Below are 24,491 nucleotides of genomic sequence, written 5' to 3' on the forward strand. Positions count from 1 at the left end.
GCATTAAGCCAATCAGCTATATTAAATTTACGACCTCGGCTTAATTGCTTTCCGCGTCAGCAGGCTTGGAGACAAAATTAAAAACTCGTTCCGCAAACCTGCTCAACACACTCACACAATCTGCTAATGTCTGCTGCGCGCTCTAATTTGCATTTTACCCACGAATCAGGATGCCTTGCAGCCTCTCCGCATTTGCATTTCATGCCGAGTCCCAATCAATAAAGACGCTGAGCGCATTTTTCACATATTTCCAACGAATTCGACCGAAATTACGGTATAATATGTTACTAATGGCACCGCCAGCAGTCGTGACACTCGCCGCCTCACTTCCCGGGTATTTAAATCGCATTTTCAAAAATCGTAATTAAGCCTTTCAGCAGTATGTGTTTGTACGAAACGCTGTTCGGAATTCCTTGCTATTCGCGTGATGCCCGGCGTGATGGATTAATGATAAAACGCTGTTCAATTAGAGAAAACATGGAAATAAGTACGTACGCTCATGACTGTGAACTGCGCCACGACCCTTTTTACAGTTACACACCAGCAGAGGAGCTTTATTATTATTTTGGTCCGTCCGGCAATCTGCATATATGCGTGTGTGCACTTCGAGTGCTACATCTTTATTATATGATCGCGCGCGTAATTTGTTTTTAATGCCGCGGACGAGAGAGGTCAAATTCGAATTAGCCTCGATTGAAGCCCAAAAGGTAAAATCATTCAAAGCGGAAAAATTGCTGACCTCGAACGCTAAAGATGCATTAAACTGAGAAATATATATACTTTTTTAATTATTTCAGTCAACTTTTAAACCTTGATGATTGATAATCTCATTATTAATTTGCAGCATTTGAACGCTGTAAACAAATTCACATTTCTGTAATGCAGCGATATAATATTTCGAATATTTCAAGAGCAGAGAAAATCGAGAAAATATCAGGTGCTTGCATTTGCATGCTGCCTTTTTTGAATAAAGGTTGGATTGCTCGATTGTTGAATTTAAAAGAATTCTATAAACAACAATTACATACTCCTTTGAAGAATTTCCACGCTCCAAGTGAACAAACACCCTTTTTTAATCCGACTCAATAGGCTGCTTAGAATTTATTCGCTCATTACTAACGATTTAGCCGGATTATGCGGCGGCATGTTACAAAACACACCGGTTCTGACTTCTCCAAACGAGATCATATTGTGTATCGAAAAGCATAACCATCAAAATGAAATACACAAACACGAGAGTTGTGTAGAAAAATATGGTTGCGGAGAATTAACGCCGATTATACATTCTCCGCGGAAAAAAGATAAATAACGTGTCCACGCAAACCCGATTAACCGTGTTGTTTTTTATCTCCAGGTAAGTTTAGTTTTTCGCGCGACCATCGTGGAAAATAAACAACGCTCGCCTTTTTTCCGCGATGATAAAAAAATGTATTAAGCGCAATTTGAATGCGCGCACATGCACGAGCTGGGTGGATAATAAAGCTGGCGCGCGGTGGGTGCGGCCGGTTGCAGTTGCGCGAGAGAGCATCAAAATGTCACGAATTTCCACCATTAGTCATCGCCGCGGCGCGATAGACATCTTTCTGGCTCTCTGCGCGAGAGCGGATTAATTTGAAGGAGCAAAGCCCCGGACTTTGTGATGCAGCACAAAATCAGGAGCGGTTTGCTGTTCTCTTCTCTCGTAATTTATGCTGATGTGCCAGACGACGCTTGACGGATGGAATTGTGTGCAGCAATAACTTATTACGTAATGAGGCTTTGCACGCGTTTCAGACGAGTATTACGTACGTGCGAAGTGATCTTTTGTGTGGGTCGACAACATGGTTTCCCTGCGGATTAATTACGCGAGAAAAATGTTCCACACATAACATGTTTCAAATCAAATGTCATTGAAAGCTGCAAATGTTGATGCACTGTGTGAACTGAATTTGACGTATAGTGAACGTATGGTTACAATTTGAACCTATGCTGCTGTTTAAAACTTGAAATGAGGTTCATGGCGTACAGAAAGGCTGTTACTAAAAGAACAAATTTAGAATGGTTTATTGGATAATATAAATTTTAGTTTCTTGGCTACTATACAGAATTTTGTTTGTAATGTTTTCTTTATTTGTATTTTTCCGCATATGAGACGACGTATTATCATTCATTTTTTTTTCTTGGAGTCGTTCGGAGCCCAGATAGTTAGGAAAATTAATCAATTACTTTAAAATATAGATATCAATGCAAATCTCAAGCACAAACAAATCATTTCTACGCCTCCTGGAAATGATTTTTAAAATTTTGGAACCCATACAATTTATGGTTTAAAAGTTATAAACACAATCTTTAGAAGTGCGAGGTTCCGATTGTTGTTAAAAAAGCTGTGTTGCACATAACTCGCAGAACATGCTTGGTATATTGGCTTTAAGGCCCTGAATTTAAGTCAAATTGACTTTTTCTGAGTGTCCTCATCATGTAAAACTATCAAATGAGAACGAATCATATAATTTCAAGCCAAAAACAGTTCCAAAAATAGTCTATTACCGTCTGAAACTGCCAAAACCACGTTTTATAGAGTCTCAAAACAGTCTTTAAACATTTTAAGTCATCACTGAATTTTAAATATTTCCATGTGATGTTGGCATTGCAAAAATGTGATCCATATATAATAATTTAACTATAATCGTAGAGCGAAAATTTCTCATTAATCACTCTTTGGCGCAATAATATAAGAATTTAAAAAAGCATAGGAAAAATATGCACGAATAGGAAACGTGCTCCCATTCAGCATGGTTCGTTTCGACATATTCTATATGTAAATTACCATCAATGAATGCCTTTGTGTTGTTTCAAACTATTCAAATCTGACTGATTTTCCATCTGATGAGCTGCGCACCTGCAGTCTGGCGCTGAGTAGTGAAAATAGGAAATTACCCTCGGCGAGGTTCGCCCCAACTGCGAGATAGCATCAATCGTGTGTTTGTGCGCACGAGGACCACCAAACCATACGAGATGATGTCCAGATGTTAATTTCCGCGGCGCCTTCGCAGCAGGTGTGCACCGCTCAAAACAAAAAGAGCCGCAAAAGCAATTTTTTCACGGCTTGTTCTATGAAATTTCGTGCGCATCGCAATGAATAAACATCAGCCGCGGGAAGTGTAATGGGTTTGGACGATGAAGAGAGAAGAGATGGGAACAAACTGGTCTAGCGTGTTTCGCACCGGTATACGCGCACTTATTTCCAAGAGTGCGTACTGCTGCCCTCTTCATATCTCCTTGCTCAGCGGCGAGTGTGAAAAATGGTCCAGCCAGCACACAGCACAAATTCATTCAAATTATTCGTTCAATAAGAGGCTGCAACACTGTTGCTAAAAAGAGTTTCTTTGCGTCGTGCGAACGTGAAATTAACTTTTTAACTGGAAGAACAGGTTGGCTTAAATTTTCTCCTTAATGAAATTATTTGCACACAAAGGTAACTTCCTCGGTTGAAATGCAAAGGCAATTTTAATCCAACTTTCTGCCTTCTGCCCCTGAAGAGAATATTACTGGCGAGTTTTTGCTAAAATCTGCCATCTCGCTTAATTCTCCTTTTTACTTCGTAGCAGAGGTTTTCCGAATTTATAATATATAATATTTATTAAACGTCAACGGCGTAGAATTATTTGAATTTTGTATAAGAGCTTTGGTAAGAGACATTGGTTTTATAGGACAGTCAAATGAATGATAGAAAATGCTATTGTCAGGACGGAATTATAATTACATCTTACAAATAATACCATCTTGATGGAAACAATTATTTGTGTGACAATTAGATAGTCATTGAAAATGTGCACGCGTGGAATAAATTGCGGCGGGTGTGTGTAATGCATGTCGCCGTGCTGTCCACTCGGCCGATGATGCTGACGATGATTGGAGGAGAAAATATTTTTCCACGTCAGATACGCATCTAGGTCGCTCGCTGAAATATTATTTTCGCCCGGCCTGCTGCTGATAATATTTATCCGCGCCGGGTACCATTTTTATGCAAATCAGTGCGGTATATGTTCTTTGCGCACCTTCTTTTTTACAGTAACCGCCGCCAAAATAAAATAAAAAATGATGTTTGTCTCAAGTCGTGAAGAATTCGACTTTTTAGCTCTTTCACCGCTGGAAATTTGTCTTTAGGAAGTTAGAACATTAATTTGAATTTATAAAAGCAGAGTTAGCTTCTGTTTTTCTGTCCAATGAAACTAAAGTTGACAGTAAGAATTTTAATTTTGTTTGACACTCCAGATTAATAGACAAAACTAAACAAAACCATGCTCCAAAATCTTCAATCTTCGGAAATCTGCTTACGTTACTATATGAGTTGATTTCTCATCCTCCAGACACAGAAAAGCGGTTTAAAATTTTTGTGGGGAATCGGCTAAAATCGACAACCCCCGACGTGGCATGCGAATTTATCCTCGGGGCTAATGTCAATTAACACAAGCCAAGGTTTCGTGGCGCGGAAAGGACGGAATGATGAGCACAAGTAATCCTCTTAGGTGTGAATTCACGTGACGCGAGAAAGGAGGAAAGAAAGCGAGAAATAATGCACACGTATACGTAAGCGCTGCAAGCTTTTGAAGTGTCGAGTCGTCGGAGATAAAAGCGGACGAACAACGCAAGAATACATAACAGCACACACATCCTCTTCGCAGCATTATTGTGATTAAAAATTTCATGCATGTGTCTCAAAAACAGCGACTCGACAGCATAAAAAACGCACGCGCGCCTGCACACAGCATGCGCATGTTTGCTGTCCGTTCGTTTTGTCACAATGCGTTTGAAATGAGAGAGAAAGAGGACATAATAACCGGCAAAAGCAATGATGTTGGGCCTCTTGTTCTAAATATGCGTTGCCCAATCCAAAATGAGATTTATTTTTGTACGCTGATTCCCTTCAAAAGATGTAAAACAAAAATTTGAAAATTATATGTGCATTTTTGTAACAAAGTTTGTTTGCCACCACTTTTTTAATTAATTTTTTACTTAAGCAAATGCAAAAAATATAATTCTATTTATTTTTCTTTTTTATTTGCATAGACCAAAACAAGAAAATGTTGAAAAATATACCAATATGACTTAAATTCTTCCTAAAGCAGTAAAACACTAAAAATTAAATTGTCTCTGACCCCTTCATATTTTGACTTTGAAAAGGTTTGGAAAAATTTACATTTAGCGGATGATTATAATAATAGAAATTTGAAAAATAATGAAATACAAAATGTCCCTGTAAATATTTAACAGCCCCTATACAGACAGAACTTGATTTATCTTTCTCTGAAAATGACTTTCAAATAAAATAATTGCTATAGAGCTGTCAGAACAGTCTAAGTTTTTTTGGGAAAACTTATCTGTTTTGAAATTTGAAACTGAAAATTTCGATCTGCAAAATTACAAATATATATTTCTTTTAAAAGCACTCCGCCGAGAGTTTTTGTCTATTTTATCATATTCGTGATTTTGAGCACGAATTATATTCAAATGCGTTGTCACAGGGGATGGGGGCTTCATCGTGGGGGTCGCTTCACGTCGGCAACACGTCTGCATACTCGTTGTCGGTGGCGTGCACATTTTCTCGAGCTGCATGCGTGTACGTGTACGGTGTTTTCATGCATGTTTGGAGCCGTGTCCGTCGCGAGAGGCCGAGCAGTGCGAATTTCGTTCGGTCCCCCTCGCGCTGCTGCTTCACGCGCGCGCATATTATGTTACTTGTCCCATTGTCTTAATGTGTGAGAAGCAGGGGGATTTTCTATTATATCGCAGACGAGCCAGCCTGCGAGAGGGTGTAAAAAGCAGCAGCCATTCTTGTTTTGCCCGCTGTGTGCGCAAATATAAAGCGCAAATTGCACTTCAGCAAATTGCGGCGACGCCAGCAGCAGCAGCAGCAGCTTAAAAATTCAATATTGCTTGTGCGTTCGACGCCTGCCTCGCGTACTCGTCGCCTGCTAGCAATTATTATTCTCGCGCTCGTGATTCATCTCAGCTGCTGCAGCGTTTTTTGCTAATCACCCTCGGCAGCCCTTAATGCATCCAATTTAGCGTCGACTGCATGATTGGCCTGTTTTGTAACTGCAAAGGCTTTGATTTGAAATGAGGCTGCTCAAAGACTCTGTCTTAAAAAGAACGAAAGTTTGTACAATTTTTTTGAAGTTCTGAAGGAGAAAAATTTTGAATTTCGGCCGCCGAATTTGACTTTAATTTTAATAAGGAGTCCGTTATAGTATTTTTTTCTTATTGTTGCCTTAAAAAGTTGAAACTATTTAAACACATTTTAAGTCTACTGCTTAAGGACCGCTCGATTAGTAGTACGAAGTAATGTACTTCAAATGAGCGCATATAGATAATGGAATTTCAAACACTTGAACACTTTAAGCCTACATCAAAACTAACTTTTTTCAATTCCTGCCGAATATTCCTTTATCCAGATATTAAGCAAATGTTAAAAAAACCTGGCACTAAACCCAAAATTTAATTTGGGTTAAATGATCCTCGTAATTATTAGAAGCATAATTTTTGATAAACATAGTAAGATTCGTTGAAAATTAAGAAATCTTTAAAGTTAAAACAAAAAATGCAACTTAACCAATCTTTTTGGGTTGCATAAAAACTACTGATAAAAAGAAAACTATGAAAGTTCTTACTCTCGTTGTTTTTCAATTGCTAAAATATCGATGAAGGAATCCAATTCCAATCCATCGCGGCGACAGTGAGAAAAGCAATTTCCATAAAAATGTGCGGGCAGATAGTTGCGAAGCGGCATTGCCTTACCAGACACGTATTAATTTCCAAATTGCCCAATTCCTGCGATTCCCCCATCTTCCATTTTGAGTAAGTTTCGCGAGTAAACACTTGATTTATTCGAATTTTATGCGAGACTAAATCCGTTGAGGAATTTCTCTTGGTCAGCGTGCATCAGCATACTGATGAGTGGCTTGACGCCGCTCCATTCAAAGAGCTTTTTCTGCTCCTCCGCGCACTTTTCTGGCCAAAATCTGCCTTTTGAGGAGCGCTACAGGAATTCGTTGTGGCCGCAGATGCACAGTTAAAAGGAAAAACAAAGCACTTTGTTCTTGTGACCAAATGTGAAACGTGCGGCTCTTTAAAAGGCTGTTTCCTCTGACACTTACTCATCAAATGTTTGTGATGAGAGTTAAATAAATGTTGTTTGTACGTGGACGCTCGTGACAATCGAGAATTGGCAATTACGAAAGTGTGTCCGCTTAATTCGCCCAATTTCGCTAATTACCGATGCAATCTGCTCTCGATTCTCGGAATCGCTCTGACTTGCAACTCGCTATCAAAGCTCAGCTGTGCGAGAACAAGTGACACTGATTGTTCGATCCCGCAGATACATATAAATAGACGCGGTAAAAGTGAGGAGCTGCGCAATGTGTATAATTACCGCCGGCGCGCACCACAAAGAGGTCCAATTGGAAAAACAGCAGTCAGCCGCGCGCGAGGATAGAGCCACAAAAAGCTGAAATGGTATTCAAGACTCATCCACTCAGAAAACTTGTGTGTTTGGGATACCCACATTTATCCTAATACAACATGTTTATATTAGGTTAATTATAATCTGTAATGAACAAAATAGCTGTTTGGTTATTCAAGTGTAAAATTATGATCAGAACAAAACTAATTCCTCAGAGTTTATGGGAAAAATTTGAGAACAAATTTTTTTCCAGCCTTTACAAATCTTCTTTGCGGGACAAGAGCCTATCGGATGAGCCTCGTTTCTGCTCTGCCTTTTGTTGGCGCCTTGCGAGAGCTTTTAACTTTGTTGCTTTCTTCTTTGGTGAAACAATGTACGCCCAAAACTCTGTTTCAATGGAAATTCAAGTGCATTCAAGACCATTCTTTCTCCGCTGGTTTTCCTCTCGTCTCTTCGAACATCAGAAAAATACGAAATGTGTACAAGATGATGAAAACGTTAAATATTTATGTGAACTTTAATTAATAAATACCAGCTCGCGGAGATTTGTAGAATCTCCAAAAACAAATTTTCTGTTCAAAACGCAAAACTTTACCAATTTTAGTATTTTGAATTGGTTTTGCCCAGCATGGAGCAAGTTTGGGACCAACATGGGCGACCCCCTGTTTGATACATTTTTTCACACCTTTCTAATTTTTTAATTGAAGATGGTTGGCGTTGATTTATTACCGAATGCGCCGCTATTACCTCTTCTCCCTCCTGCCCGTCTGCTTCTTCTGTTTCAAAAGAGCAGCGCGGCCCCATAGATGTGTGCGTCCGCGTGCATATACGAGCGGCGTAATAAGAAATGAGGTCCGTCTGCTACATTAGTTAGCCTCCAGCTGAGAGAAACGAGTTGCGACTCGCCTCTTTATATTTCTGTGCGTTTTCATGAGTCGCCCGGCTGTAATAATAATAATACACGTATGGTGGAATTATATAAATATTCCGGCGGCTGACAAACACTTTTTATGTGCGTAGGCCAAGCAGCAAAATATCTCGCGGAATTTCTTTGAAAAAGAGCGACCGAGGCCGATTCCGAACGTGCAGGTCAAAATTTCTCAGTTCATTCTGAAGTCGCCCGAATTCTTTCCCAGACTGCTCAATGACATAACTGAAGCAAATGTGAATTCACGAAACGTTTGGCTTAAACATTTTTTTAAAAATAATTTCTGGCTTTTTGGCGCTGGTCGAGGGATTCCCACTTAAAAGTGGCTCTTTATACAAACATTCGTCGTCAACGCGTTGGATGATCGAGAAGGTTTTTGCTTTCGGATTATCCTGTGATTTATGGCGACATTTGTATCTGGGATTAAGGAACTCCTATAACTGTAACACACGCAGCAGCGACGCCGCCGCCACCGCCGCAACTATAAAGCCAGGTAAATGACGCTGCGTTTCCAGAGGGCCGAGTTTAACCGCTAATGGCACGCCGTGTGACGCACGCCAACATAAAATTATTCCACTTCACAAACGAACAAATGCAGATTATTGTCTACTTTCGCTCCACTCATTACGGTCGCTTTAATTTGCTGCCGTGTCAAATCGAGTGTTTCTTGCTGAAAAGGGCCTTGCTCCGTTGAACAATTATAAATGCACTGGTTCCGATTCAAGTCCAGAAGAATTTTTTGATCTCTATCTTGAGGGAAAGTTTGATTATAGATAATATATGGTTTTTCAAGGGCCTGTACATTCTCTTATCCATTAGTATGCAAATAATATATTTTGTGCCAAATGATGCTTGTTAACTAATTACAAATTTGTAGGTTTTCTTGGTCTAGTATTATAAGGTTTCTGCATTTTTAGGTGAAAAAATTTTTAGGCAGTTTAAAATAACAAATAAACTGCTGCTTTGGCTTGTAACGTAACTATAAAATCGATGTATCTCAATTATTTGAAAAAATTGAAACTAAAGCCTTTTGCAGAGGACTCAACCCTCTGCGAGTAAAAATTTATTTTCTTTGTATATTTTATCGATCTCAATTTTAAGATTAGGTTAATTAAAAAAGTGAAGCCTCTTTGACCCGATTTTTTAGTTGCTGTGTCCGACTAGTCCGACGGGTAGGCGCCACATGCGGACTCCCGTCAGCAGTCAACAGTTTTCTGTTGTTGTTGTGCAATAAAATCGCCAGTCGTAAACACAGACAGGCTCATGAACGCGTTTCCACTGACGGGACACACCTCCGCGCACAATGCGGGAACAAAGGCAGACTAACCAGGTTTAATTTCCATACAAAGGCCAAGCAATAATCATCAACTGATGAAGGAGCGATTTCGGAACCAGGAGATGCATCAAGCCGTGCTGCCATCAAATTTTACGGCTGCTTACCAGGGAACTGATCCTGCTTTTTGGCCATTGCCTCACTTGGTCTCCGTCCGATTGTACTGTTCCATATGCACTGCAGATGAGATCGAGGTCCGTTTCTCGCATTCCACTTTGTGCCGTGCAGACCACCCGTAAGCTTTTCTCTCCGACTCCTCCGCTCGCTCACTCATGGAGCTGCCATTATTTAACGACTTGTTATCTCTCTCCTCGCCGCTGAATAACCGATAAAGGCATTTTAAAGAGGATGCGCCATTCACTAAAAGGTGTAAAAATTGAATCCATCATCCTTTTCGCCTTTATCTGCCGGCGCGGTGCGAGGTGTGAATGGGCCTCATAAATTTCGGCTTGTGTTTCTCCTCCGCTTGCTCGCCTGCGCCTATTAAAACCGTGTCCTGATAATTGAACCCTCTTCACACGCGATCCAACTCAATTTCGGGGGATGAGATGGAAAAACCGGAGATGAAAAGACTTTCGAGACGACTGCACCATTTCTTCGCCCAAACTCTAAATCGAAAGAACAACAAACACAAATTTACCCCGCATTTCTCAGAATCCAGCAGTTGATGGATTTCTCAAATAATAATGAAGAAAATTTCATGCTTGTAACAAAAAAATAAACTTATTTCCAGTAAGACGTTTTGCTGGTTTTCCTGAGCACGCTATATGAAAATACGATTTCTCCGTCAATGTCCTATAATTCAACTAAAGAAATCATCAGCCCATAAAATACATAATCTTCCACTTGACTTTCAACATGTTAAGAAAATCTTCAAACAATCGTTTAAAATCTTTGCGTCACTCTTTTACAATTTTCCTCAACAGTATATCTCAAAGTCTATGTCTCTTCGTTTCGTTTCGCCCAAATGACTCACTATGGAGAGTCAACTTCACCTTTGTGTTCCGAGAAAAGGATCCGGGTGCCGGCCGCGCCAAAATTGATTTCAGTGACAAGTTGGTCGGTTGACTCGATACTTTTCCTGCTGGCCTGCAAACAAACACATCATTCCGAGCCGACAATTAAGAAATTTGTCCACGGCGAACGGAGATAACGATCGCTGACGGGCAGGAAACGCATATAAAAAGGCATGGGAGAGAATCTTGCGCGATGATGTGGCCTCAAAGTTTGTAATATTGTAGGAGGGAGCGCGAGCCTTTGTTGATATATGTTATTAGCAAATTAATTTACTTGCGTTTTTCTACCTGGCCACGCAGGAAACCTTTCCTGCCGATTGCCGCATGCCACACAATGCAGGAAAGGCCATTTGCGTTTTTAAAATGCGTGCCTTTCGATTTGTGAAGGTAAAATGTCGTGTGTATGTGTACCGATCGCGCGCAGCTGTTTCTGAATAAGTGAAGTATAAATTGAGTTGGAATCAACACTGAGCTGGTCAACCGACTTTCGATTTTCTAATCCGATTATACTCTCTCGTGCTGCGCAGGAAATCAGATTAATATGAATGCGAGAAGTTCAAATCCCACTGTGCATTTGGTATTCAATTGCTTGGAAGGCGGTTAATGGTTTGTATCGTTTGTATTATCCTGAATTATGATTTCATAATACATAATCAAGGATTTTATTAAATTTTTGTTACTCATAAGAAAGAAAAACTACAAATGATTCTACAGATTGATAGAGGGTGGGTGGCTGACAAGGGGAAATTTTGAAGGGAAAAATTGTTTACCGCATTCTCGTATTTTGGTGTAAAATTCCTTCGTTACATTTTCCTGTGGACAGCCAGTTTCATCTGTCCAGGCGTCATCATCGGTTTAAAAAAATAAATAAAGCAGGGGCTCGTTGTTTTTCTGAGAAATCCCTCCATCCCTCCATCCCACCCTCCCTCTGACAAAATGTCTTTATTCAAAAATAATCTAGCACAAAATACCATCCTTTATATTTGAAGATATTTCAAATAGTGATTTTCTGCTTCTCTTGGCACGTACAATACGGAAAGGGCAAACCCTCAATAATATCAATGATGAAATCTACAACAACAGCCCCATCTTAAAAGAATCTTTTTAAAAAGTATCCTTTGATATTTTCCAGTTAAAAATAAAATATATAAATACAAATAAATATATAAAATGTAACGAACAAATTATCATAGTTTTTGGGGTCTGACGACGGTCTGACTGAAGCCGGTAGTGCCACTAGTCTACCCTACCCTTGAAGAATTGAAAAAAGCACTTTAAATGTCGTAACATATCTCATCTTCAATTATTTTATATTTCTTTTTGCCTTCACCATTTTGTCAGCAGTACAAAAATAATCTCCTCGATAAATCTGAAATATTTTAGCATAATTTTAAATTTGAATACGTGACACCTCCTCTTTCACGGCCCGCTTTATTGAATCTTCCAGCTGATCAAGTTTCAGCACTTGCGAAGTGAAAATTTGCGGGTTTCTCACGCACCGGCCTGTTTTCGCAAAATAATTTAATCAGTTTCCTCGAATTACTGCACTTTTGCGTGACGCGAATAATAATGAGGATCGGTCGGCCGGCCGGCCAGCCGACGAGCTGTCATCGCGCAATTTTCGCACCTCTGCACCTCATGAAAGCGATATGCATCGCGCGAGAGAAGCAATACAAGAGAGTGCCGCACATCCGCGCGCGGCGTCGTGGAAAAGAACTGGCCAGGCATGCAAAGACGAGCGAAAAGAACAAAGTGCGACGGTGCGTTAATTGCGGCAATCACATCATTAGAGATTATGCATGTGCGCACAGCACCGGAGGTGAGTGAGTAACGCGTGACTAATCCGGAGGAAAAAAATCTTCTTCTGCTGCGCCATAATCACAATAATCGGGAGATGTGCGCGCCGGTTCCCATGCGTTCGGGGCTAATTTGTGGCAATACGTCAAGGCGGCCCACCCCTTTTGCCTCGACGCTGACAATGGACCCGAAAATCTGCTTTTCCCACAAATGCCCGCCTGTTCGTGTGGTGCCCAAACGACTTGCGGGCATATCGCTCGCACTCGAAATTTCATCACAAGTTGAAGAGCTGCTGGCCTTTTTTAAAGAGGATTAGTGCAGAGACGAGTGGGCTGCTGGCGAAATAATTCCTTCAGGTTGAAACATGTGATTCACATATTGAGCAATGGAAAAATTGCGAATATTAAAAACTTAATTTAAACTAAAAATATCTTAACGAAGCCCTTTTCTTCATGTTGATTATAGACAATTCCTGTCATTTTCCTCGAAGCAACAATTTATTCAGCTCAACCAGTTTCGGCTTCTACCCGAAGTCCCATTTCATGAACATAAAAAATTCAACAAAACATATTTGATTTAATAACAAAATTGTCACATCGAATTAATGAAAGCAGTTAACAGAAGTAATAATGTCACAAATTAAAATAAAAATGCCTGAAGATAAAAAAATCCTATACTTATTTCATAAGCGAGCAGTTCTTTGATGAAATAAATAGCATAGCTTTAAGGAAAATGTCTGGAGTTTTCAATATTCAACATGTGGTATTAATAACTTACACACAAAATATGAAAACTATTAATAATTACATTTTTATTTTAATTAAAAAATTTTCACTGATTATTTTTGGCGAAGAACCCTATACTGTGTGCTTGGCAAAACTCCTCGCACTCACTTTACTGAATTAAATGCTTCCAATCATTTAGCATTTTTGCTATCTCAATCCTCAGTAAAATATCAAAAAAATGAGTCAATAATCTTAATAAAATTGGGACATAATTTTCAAATTATTTAATGTAGCATCTTACTTGATTACGTATAGCCTTGTACATGGGGTCTTGAGAGACTGGCGCGGCTCCACTTTAATTTGGAGGTTTGCTCGCAGACATTTGGATATATGTCCGTAGATTCTATGGCCGCGCGGTTTGCGTGTTTGAATGCAGAAGGAGGAAATTTTTTTAATGGAATGTAAAACGCTGGTGCTTCTGAACGAGAAGAAAAGGCTAATTTCTGGGTCGTGGTTTGTCCTCCACTCGGCTTACGCATGAGAACCGCCGGTGGCGACAATAAACCAGCAAGACGGACCGAAATTTTACGAATCGGCTCTGGCAGCAGCTCCCATGAAGCCGCGCGAGGCACGACACGCTCGCTTGCACGTTTTATTGATTGTTTGTTTTAATATTGAGACTTCTCGCGCCGCCCTTGCAACACACACACAAAGCCGCGTGTATTAGATCGATTGGAATTCCGACGCGGGTTTGATGAACCTCGTCGCTATGCCGTCAGCGGTGACTTTGATGCCTGCAATTTTTTTGCATATTTTTGCAGCATGTTTACAAATTAAAAATACCTCCAAAAATTTAAGCAAATTTATTATAGCTTGGCTCTTTGTATTGAAATAGAGGAGGAAGGAATCGTTAAATTATTTCCATTGGTGAAATTGTTTGTTTTTTCTTTAAAATTCTCGCATTTTCTCTTCAGGTGCAAATTTCATTTTAAAACTATATATAGCGATGTTGTATTGTGCTTTTTTAACGAAAATTAAATATATATAACATATTTTTCCGTAGATTCACTTGTTTTCATTAAATTATTTTTGGAATCCGATGCAGCTAGCAAAAATGCAAACGCAAAGAGGAAAATGGTCATGCAAACCCTCCCGACAGTTTCTTTTGATCATACAAATGCCATTTTCGTTGACTTTGAATGTGCCCCTGGGAGTAATCGTGAAACAAAAATGGCGTTGCTGCGTCTCGGTTTTCCCAATTTATCCTGCACAGTCAAATAAAACGAAAATACTTGTGCGCGACCCTGGCAGCAATTTACTCGCTTCTCAGCCACGAGATGATTGGAGCGGATCCAGCCTGTCTTTTCTTTCTCTTTATTTCCCGCTTTTATCCGCCGTCCGAGCAGCAGCGTTTGCGCCGCCGAGGTAAATGAATAAATGGGTACAGTACTTCGACCGCACGACGCTGTTAAATCCACTCGCGGCGTTAGGAAACACAAAATGCAATTACGGGCATCCATTTTTATTCGCAATTAACAAAGCGTGAAAATCGTCTCGATGTCTGAACGCCACGCGGCGGACGAAAAATAGGAGCGAGAGAAGAGTGAGTGTGTGTGTGTGTGTGTGCGACGCGCGTTTTGTTATTTTCGTGTGTCCGATTCGTATTCTGGTTTTCCTTTTTTCCGCCTGCAGAGCCAAGTGTTACACCGTCTCACTACTGTGTGTGAATTAATTGTCCGTTAACGAGCCTTTTCAATTGCCTGCCACGAGTGGAGCGCGAATTGAGCGGCATGTAAAATTGCTTGCTGATGGCTGAAACTTAATTCGTACTCGTTATTTTTATTTTGAGTCCCTCTTCTCAGCCTTCCAGCGTAAATATTGTTTGCTTGCTTCGTATTCAGAATTTGCCCAACAATTGTGAGATATTTTCCCGTTATTTATTTCCTTGCAAAGAATCGGAAACTGTTTATAAACGAAAAAATTGGAATGCATAAATATACAGTTGTAAATTTTAAATCATAAATTTATTCATTAGAATAGGTTTTTGCTGGCCTATACGGATTGGTCTATATTTCTCCTCTGTGAAAAAATATTAAAATATAGAACATTGAGCTTTCGATCAAACAAATTGATTATTATAATCATTATAATATAAATTTCCATTCATATCTCTGATTTGAGCTGCAATTGGCTATATACAAAAAATATACTAATAGTAAAAAATTGTATGAAAGATCTAGTAAAAAATTATTAGAAAACTATCACGAAACTGAATTTAAATTAGTTTGAGCCACGAATTTCCTCTTCAATCAATCTCTCACATGCAGTGAGAGCTGAATTTCTAGTAATTCCTTTGTACGTGTCAGTCAGGCGAACAATAAAAGAGGAAACCCGCGCGCGATTTATCTCGAAGAGCATAGCGTGTGCAGCTTGGTTTTAAAGAATGCGCTTTCCGTGGTCAATAATATAATTTTTATGCTCCCCTTTCGATTTGTGGCCGAGTTTTTTCTAGTATGGCTCCGATCTCGTTTCACGCGATGCATACTTTTTGCGCCCCGCGAGAGTGCCGCGGGACACGATCTCGCGAGCAGAGAACCAGAAGCCACCGCACGAAACTATTTATTAGACGACGCTTTTTGCGGACTTTAAGAGGAAAAACTACACTGCCGGCGTGTGTGTGTGAGTGTGTGTGTGTATGCATAGAGGCTTGTCTACGTGCCGTGTGATATATATAATGTGCGGTTGGCAGGCGAAAAAGAGCAAAATTATGGTGAGAATGGCAGGTGCTTTTGTTTCATTTCTTGCGCAGCTTAGGCTTGAATGAGAGGGAAAAAATGTTTTTTTTTTTATTATTTAATGGAGGGCGGTATCAACTGCCATTTGGGTTAGCCACTCGCACTAAGACAATTAGCTTTAAAAATAGCAGATTCCCACGGAGAATTTATCTATTTGAATCCAAAGTCCGATTCTTTTGATAATGCTCGGAAATTTCTAAAAAGTTCCGATAAAAATATCTCAGCCTGAAAAGGATATAGGAAAATAGCTGTGTGTGGTTTGAAATTCTCAGGTGCGTGTGTACAAGTAAAGAGAAAACAACTTAAAGCAAAATACTCAAGGAATTTCATTCCGAAAATTCCCCCTGGATTTTTATAAATAATTATCACTTTTTGCAAAGAAGTGCGTCAAATCACAAATCTTCAATTTTCTTAGCAACATTTTGTCTTACTTTTTATTCCTTGCTCTAATTATGTATATGAATACAATATTTAAATAACTGTCTATATCCTTGCCAAACATCCACACCGAGTATAGAAGCAAATTTCATAAAAAAAATACCCTTAAAAATGCATCCAGGTGAAATTAAATTCAGATAATACCTAAGCTCGTGATGTTGCAAGCTGGTATTTTATATGTCTCACAAAAAATAAACACCTTGCTTATCGCTATTTATTTTAACTGGTAACATTTTAACCTACTCGAGTGCATCTGCGCCTTCATTGGCATCAACTAACAATAAAGTTTAATCAATTATCATTATCCAATTGGGTACAAAATCAACTTCGATGCCTTCATTGAAGAACCCCGCTCAAAGACTTTGCATTAATGAGAAACTAGAGCACAAGTGGACACGCATATGGAAATTATATACAGCGCGGGCCATTTTCCACGCTATTTAAAAACTTGTTTCGGAGGAGTTTGCCCACACACACGCATTAATTGCTGGCGCTAAAATAAATAAATACAAACACAGACCTAGACCATTTGATACGGTTTTCGTATCGTGTCGCGCGAACAAATTGCTGTGCCTATATGAATGCTAATTAATTAGCGGTCGGTGACACAATTAAATTAGCATAAATGCAAATGAGGCGGCGCGCATATTTTCCTCTCACAGACGCGTCGTAATGAGAGACATAATAAAATGAAATATGCATAATATATAAGTATAAACAGAGAGAAGACGAAAGGGTTATATTATTGCTGCTATCAAAGCGTGTTTAATGTGTGTAAAAGCGGCCTCTCATATTTCTTTGTGCATTTGTCGCGAGCTTTGCTCCAACGACGGACAAATTACAAGCGATCGTTTAATCATTTAACAGCGTCCACCAACGTGGCGACATAAATAGTCCCCACGCGGCTTACCTGCACTTTGAAAAATATAGAGAATATCATGCATGTACCGGCAGAATAGCAAATGAGCCGTGAAAATAGAAATACAGCACAGAAGTATTTCTTCTGTAAAAGGAAATTGTGAGAAGACAAGAAGAGCAATTTTTCCAAGCATTTCAAAAGGTTCACGACATGCCCATAAATAATATGTGAGCCTAATAACAAAAGAAATCTGGTTAAACTAAAAGCGTGCGTTGAATGTGAGAAAAATGTGTTCATAAGGCCTTTATGACTGGTAATCATGTTTGTAATTTGAAAACCCAGCTATTAAGTAAAAATCTAACAAACTATTTACTAACGAAAACTAACTAATCAATTGCTTTGTTAACTTTAAAATTAATTTCAAATGACGGGAACTTCTCATTTAAAAAAATATGTTTAAACAAATCTTGCTCAACTTGTCCTTTATTATATGACACGTAAAATAAAACAAATTGAGAGTGTAGCTTTTATGCTAGCACTTAAAAGAATCGTCATGTGACGCTTCTCTGCAACTCTATTAAATAACAACTGGAAACTTTTCCTTCGCTCGCGTCTTTTCCATTATTCCGTCGGTACGTAACGAATACGCCGCCGGCCGTAAACTGAAATTTTACGATTTTCTCTTAAGTGAGCGAGCGGGCGAGCGCGGCTCTCAAAGCCGATTCTCGGTAAACTTTTTTATTAGAGCTGCTTTGAGGCGCGGGACTCCACCCATATCAACGCCTCCTACAATTGCGATATGGCTGCAGACAAGAAAATGCTTTTTAAATAAGCCAAAGGGACATTTTTATGCCGCCAATAATTGGACAACAATAAAAATAATAAAACGGGGAAATATGTGTACGCATATTGTAGAACATGTTTTGGCTCGCCCGACTGGATAAGGTGGAAACGACACCGCGCCGCGGCGTGAAAAAATTGGAATAAAGATAAGCACATTTGAAAGGAGCCTCTAAGAATTGGTCAGCCTTATCGACAAGGCTGGATTAAATGTACCAAGCCTTATCCCGGAATATACTAAAACTGAAAAAAATTGTGATGAAAGAAAATAAAACATAAAATGCTATGGTTAAATACAAGATATAGCATAGACCATTCAAAGCTATTCCTATGAGCCCTTTGATTGATTGATACTACCCTGTATACAGAAGAATCTATTGCATGAATGAGCTTCGCAAATGATTGATATGTTTAATTGTTGTTATGGCTAAAATATAAATTTAGCTCAATTTTGTTTTGGTCGTATATTATGAGGAGAATAATAAAGAGAGAACGAACCACTTGAGAGGGAACGTTTCATAATTCGATCCTTTGTGTGACAAAATTTCCAACAGCATATACATCTTCCTCTCCTTTTCTGATATCAAATAAACACACAAAATGCTACAGTCGCCAGTCTGCTCTGGTGCTTCGAGCTTGAATGAATTGTGTCGCAAGGTACAATGTACGCCCATCCATTACAGCATCAAACCAGCACACATGTCCCAATAATTATTACTCTCTTTTCTTCTCGGAAATAAATCTGCCCTCGAATTTCCCTGCACGACACAACAGCAACCTCACGGACAAAAACTGCTCATTCAGCTCTCGTTGCTTGACACACTAGTCCACTACACACAATGATACCTTTCCTCTTCTCTACCTACGCAGCTTCATTCTCTCCTCCTGTTGCTTCTGTATGTGTTGTGCACTTTTTGTTGCAGCCCGAAAGCGCAATCCACGCCCTGTAATTTTCTGTCTAAGTACTTATTGGATGGCTCTTTTAGTTTAATTTTAGTAATTTATAACTAAATAGTTAAATATGTAACATTTACATTTTTGTGTTTGATAACCACCACAGTGGCTTGAGGTTATATCAAATTTTCTTAATAAGCCATAGAGAGTGAAATTTATGGAGATAAAGGGTACATCAACTGATATTAAGATAGAACTTGGCAGTCTCTTCAAATCTCGAAGTAAAAATGCTAATTTTTCAAATAAAGGAGTAGCGGAGGGAAGCTTTGAGGGGAAGCTAAAAACAAATTGGTGTTTTACAATAAATTGTATGACTTGTAGGCATTTCTAAATTATAAAGATGTAAAACAGAAAAACCTAGCACCACTCAATCGAGTTAATGAGGTAGTATACATATAATTTTCGATCATGTTTACAAATATTCTAACGACAAAGGAGATACGATTAAGTATACATAAACGCCTTAGAATCAAACTTTTTTTACCTGTCAATTTTCGGTTATAGGCGTTTACCTGAGAGCCGTTGGGACAAAAATTATTTTTATATTTATGATATTTATTAAGAAATGTTTCAAAAGCGTATTACAAAGGCCAGTAACCCATTACGATCCATCATCGCTTTTTGAATGCAACAATCAGTGCTGGTGCAACTTGACATTCGTTTTCCTAATTCCGAGAAATCCCCACGCACTTCTCGATCGTTGCATTTCCAAGTCCAGCTCACAAATAGCGCCGAGGCTGCTACAGACACGGACTTTGCATGAATGAAATTTAGGGAGGAGAGAATGAAGATGCATCGACCAACCCTTTTCTTTGCGCCTGTCTTTTTTTGATGGACGAGCCTCTGCGGAGATTTGCACCTGACAGGCAGGAAACAGACGTTTTCTGCGTTCCCGCAGGACTTTGGATTTCGTTTGACACAAGCCTTGCAAAACACGCCGCGTGTTACCTGAATTCATAGACTGTTTGTCGTTTTCATTACCGCCGACCGGCTTTGTGAGTTGAATTCTGATGAGAACATTTTCTTTTGGAGGTGGAATGCCGCCTCACGAATTCCGCCAGCAGCGCGAACTCTGGCTAAATTGTGGTAATTTACACGTGTGTCGCCGTGCAAATCTTGTTTTTCTGGCTCGAAAAGCAGATCTCGTTGAATTTTTAAGCAGCGCAACTCGTGTTGTACTCTTTGCCGAAGTGAAATTTATTTCCAAAGCATATTCACTCGCGGTCTGTCGGTCGGAAATAACTTTTTACGATTTTCAGCTGTCATGCAGTGAAAGTGGCAGCGATCGGAAAGCAGTACAATACATCCTCGGAAGATTCACAATCCACGGATTCTTTCGCAGCGAGCGCGTCTTGCGAAATAACAAAAGTAAAATTTTCACGACCGATCGTAACAATAATAATTCAACAAAAAAGGGCAGACGCGGCGCGTCTCAGACCAAAGTATAAAAAAGTTGATTCACCGCTGCAGGAAGTCCATAAAATTTTAGTATATTTGCTGCGCGGCGATCCCCAAAAGAGAAAGAATGAATGGACGGACGCACGGACGAGCCAAAGGGGCCTCAAAGCACACACAGGAAAGTTCGTTTGTTTTTCAAATTACATAATCCGGCTCGAGAACGCCTTTTCCTTTGTGAGCCATTTTTACAATATTTATTCTTCCTCCGGTCAATAAGTCGGCGATTTTTATTCCTGTGAAAATGCACTTGAAAGCTGGTGGAATTTCTTACGTGAGACAATTGCAGGTGTGGCGCGGAAATATACTTGTCACTCGCTTATCTCGGGAGAAATAAGAGAGAAAGAGCGCAGCCTACTGCTTTGTCTGCTTTTGAATAAATAAAAATAACAAATATTGCCCCGCCGCCGCCGACGACAGAGGAAGAATAAAAGTCGATGCGTGTGTGTGTCTGTGACGGACGGCGAAATAAATGCAGTTGTTGCCTGATGAGGAAACAATCGGCCCTTTTTGTTCAAAGTTCATGGCCCCGCGCGCCGAGACAAATCACTCTCAATGAGAGAAGGAGACTGTTGTTTCCTTCATCCGCGAAGCCAGATGGATGAGTCGGGGTCGTCGGCTCTGCTGGGAATTGCAATCCAATCGCCTCCGCTTTAATTAAATTTCGCATTCAACAATGGATGCAAAGTCGAAACAGTCGCAACAACACATTCGATTGAAAGAGTGAGTTGCCAAATTTCACAAATAAAAATTGTCATTGTTTCTATTGAACTTATACGTATGTTTAAAATTTGAATTGTTAATAAATTCCAGGTGTTTTTCTTTTTGCACTTCAATATATTCTTTTGAAAAACATGGCCTTCCCAGCATTATGAGCTTCAACTTAAACATGAATTAGTTTGGTATAAAAATTTGTACAAAAACTATATTATATATATTTGTCAGTTTTGCACGGTTTATGCAATTCTGAATTATATATACTTATGATCAATTTTCAAGAGTATTACGTTGGTGTTTGTTGCAGAATAGATTCTGCCTTAGGACATTTTGAAACAGCTTTAAATGCAATTATGTCCATTTCTCATTTGAAAGCTTATGTGAATTGTCATCAAATACCACATTTATAGTTTTCTAATTAGAGTAAAATCGTGATAGACTACCTCTCTCTGGCTATTACCGTACGTAAAAATTAGAAACCAACACACTGCCCTTCTCCCATTACGAAAAGCGATCGAAACTCCTCATTTCTCGGCGGCTCTCCATGCAAATAAGAAAGTGAGTTTTTGAGGCTTTGCTATCAGCGTCGGCGCATCGAACATGTGTGCATACACGTGCATCACCACTGCCATTACCGAGACTCACTTAAAAAGCAATTACTTTTTTCGATCGCTCGCGAGCAAATAGAGCACTGAGAGCGACAAAGAGAGGAATTTCTCCGCGCGCAGCAGAAAATCTGCAGAATCGAACACAAAGGGCCCTGGGCGACCTTTTGTGCTCCGCAAACCCGAGCTGAGAGCGAAATGTGAAAGCAAAATCAAGCAGCTTTCTCGGCTGATCTCGTGATATAATTCTTGCAATGATGAGCTCGACCGCCCGCCCGCGTCAGGTTCCTTCGTTTGCTGCTGAAGAGATACATTTCCACATTTCTCACTTCAGATTTTGCACACTAGGGCTGTAAAAATCATTTTTGCTTCAAGCTGTTTTGATTTTTCCTTTGTAGATTTTTTTTACAAACTATCCAAGTCACAAACAGTTGATACTAAATTTTAATAATCACAGGATTTACAGAAAATCAAATTTATAAAAAATATATATTTGAAATTTTAGCTATACATATTTTCAAAATTAGTTTTCAATGCACCACAAGAAATTGAATCCAATTTTATTTTTTTAATAAAACTAAATCATCATTTTAATTATACAGTATTGCTTAAGAGCACTATTATTACTTATTAGCTCACTGCTATTAAGCGCCTTGCATGATGCGAATCATTAAAAACTTAAATTTTTTTCACAGGCAATCATACGTACGTTCGCTTTTAAACACACAAAAATCCGTTCCACCTTCTAATGTCGAGGAATGCTGCTGTAGCGTATTTACATAAGAAAGACGCAGGTTTCGCATTCACATAAAAGCATCGCGGGGTACGTTGTCGTACACGTAATGACACTCCTTGTGAGGCAAACACGAACGCATAATATTTCTGCCGCACACAGCGTAAAAATCAACTTTCCTTTAAATAGAACTCTAAGAAAGGAAATGCCAGTTCTGATGCAGTATGAGCTTTGGCCTTTTTAGTTTCAAAAAATATATCCTCAACATTGATTGGATATATTTATGAGTACAACAATCTACACATTTTCTTTATAGTTTGTTTCAAGTAGATGCTCATATTTCATTAAAAAAGAAAATTATAAATAATTATTGGTAGCATGCCAGCGAATGAATGTGAGACTATATTTTAACCAATTTAGACACTTTCAAGGTGGTCACAGTCGACTTGAATCCCCGTGATTCCTGAAAGTAAAAAAAGCTTTGATTAATCTCTCAAATCGAAAATCAATCAATTCGGCCTTGGCTCGAAAAATCTTTGCTTGATAATTATTGTCCACCACTTTCACCATCCAAGTGCCAAGCAGACCAATAAATAAGGCATGGAAAGGGCAGGGAACAGTCCAGAATGACATCACGCTTGTAATATTGCTCTTGAGTTATTGTTCAACGACAATAATATCGCCTCTCGGCCGACTGCATTTCTAGTTAATTTTTCCGTGAAAAATGTCGGCGATACATAAAGGCTGTGTAGAATTTTTAAAATTCAGAATGAACGTATATCTGTTACACGATAGAGGCTGGCAGAAATTTTGGAATAATTCACTATTCTGTGAACTGAAGACTTCATTCTTTGTGTGTATGTGTACAATTTTATTCAATTTATGCGCCCACAAGCAGGCGGATCATAAAAGCTCTTGCGTGGCGCACATTTTATTGAATGAAACATTCCCGACTTTTGAGAAGCAGCCAAATTGCCCATAATTACACCAAATTTTGTGCCATTACCAAAACATTAAGCTGAAATCCGCGACGGATTTACTGGCGGGCGAGAACGGAGAAAACGTCTATGAATCAAACCGCGCCTCCGACAATTAAAACCTCTGCTCGCGCATTAAATCGTCGCTTGTTACAAACATTTTTCCGAAGCACAGTGAAACGTCTCTGCAGGTGATTTATCGGCGTGGATTCTCATGAATGAGCAATATGTCAAAACGTCCCATTTCCCAGCGACACCATTCTTTTTGTTTTTACTGGAAAACGTTAATATCGCGCCATTTGTCATCGACGAACACACACACAGAGCCTCTCTGAAGAAGCTCCCGACGGATTAATTGTTTGATTTTTTCGCCAAGATGCGCAACAAGCACAAGGAAGCGACGGTACATAATTTACAATTTACCTCAACCCGAGGTGTGAAACGGGAAACAAATCATTTAAATGTTTTCACCTGCATAAGCAAATAGTCTGTCGCGTGAAATATGTTTTATGATAGCACCACCACAGCAATACCAGTAGCCTCACACGAGGAACGTAATTAAAATGAAATTTTAACTACCAGGATTGAAAAACATAAGTAAAACACGAATCATGTGAAACATACTGCGTGATGCTGTAGATTCACAAAAATTAAGAGTTAAAAGCCAGAAGCTGTCCCAGGGAGATTATTTTTTCATAAAATGAAGAAATTCATATTTTTCAAACATTAAGCCAATCTTATCTGCTGTGACTTTTTTTATTATACATTTCAAATTCTTGTAATTATTCAATTTACTGCATCGCTTACTGGAAATAGCTTTGGAACATAATTATTTTGTGTATTCAGAATATTTTTTTAAAGAATTTGGGTACTATGGA

At 39.2% G+C, this 24,491-nt stretch overlaps 1 protein-coding gene across 1 annotated transcript in view; it reads left to right on the forward strand.

The window, feature by feature from the left end:
- The window catches only part of Ephrin (ephrin), a 263,779-nt gene that overhangs the window by 176,826 nt on the left and 62,462 nt on the right, over positions 1-24,491 (forward strand). The gene's annotated exons all lie outside the window — the stretch shown is intronic.

This window comes from Cloeon dipterum, chromosome X (assembly GCF_949628265.1).
Source record: "Cloeon dipterum chromosome X, ieCloDipt1.1, whole genome shotgun sequence".
NCBI classification, from domain to species: domain Eukaryota; kingdom Metazoa; phylum Arthropoda; class Insecta; order Ephemeroptera; family Baetidae; genus Cloeon; species Cloeon dipterum.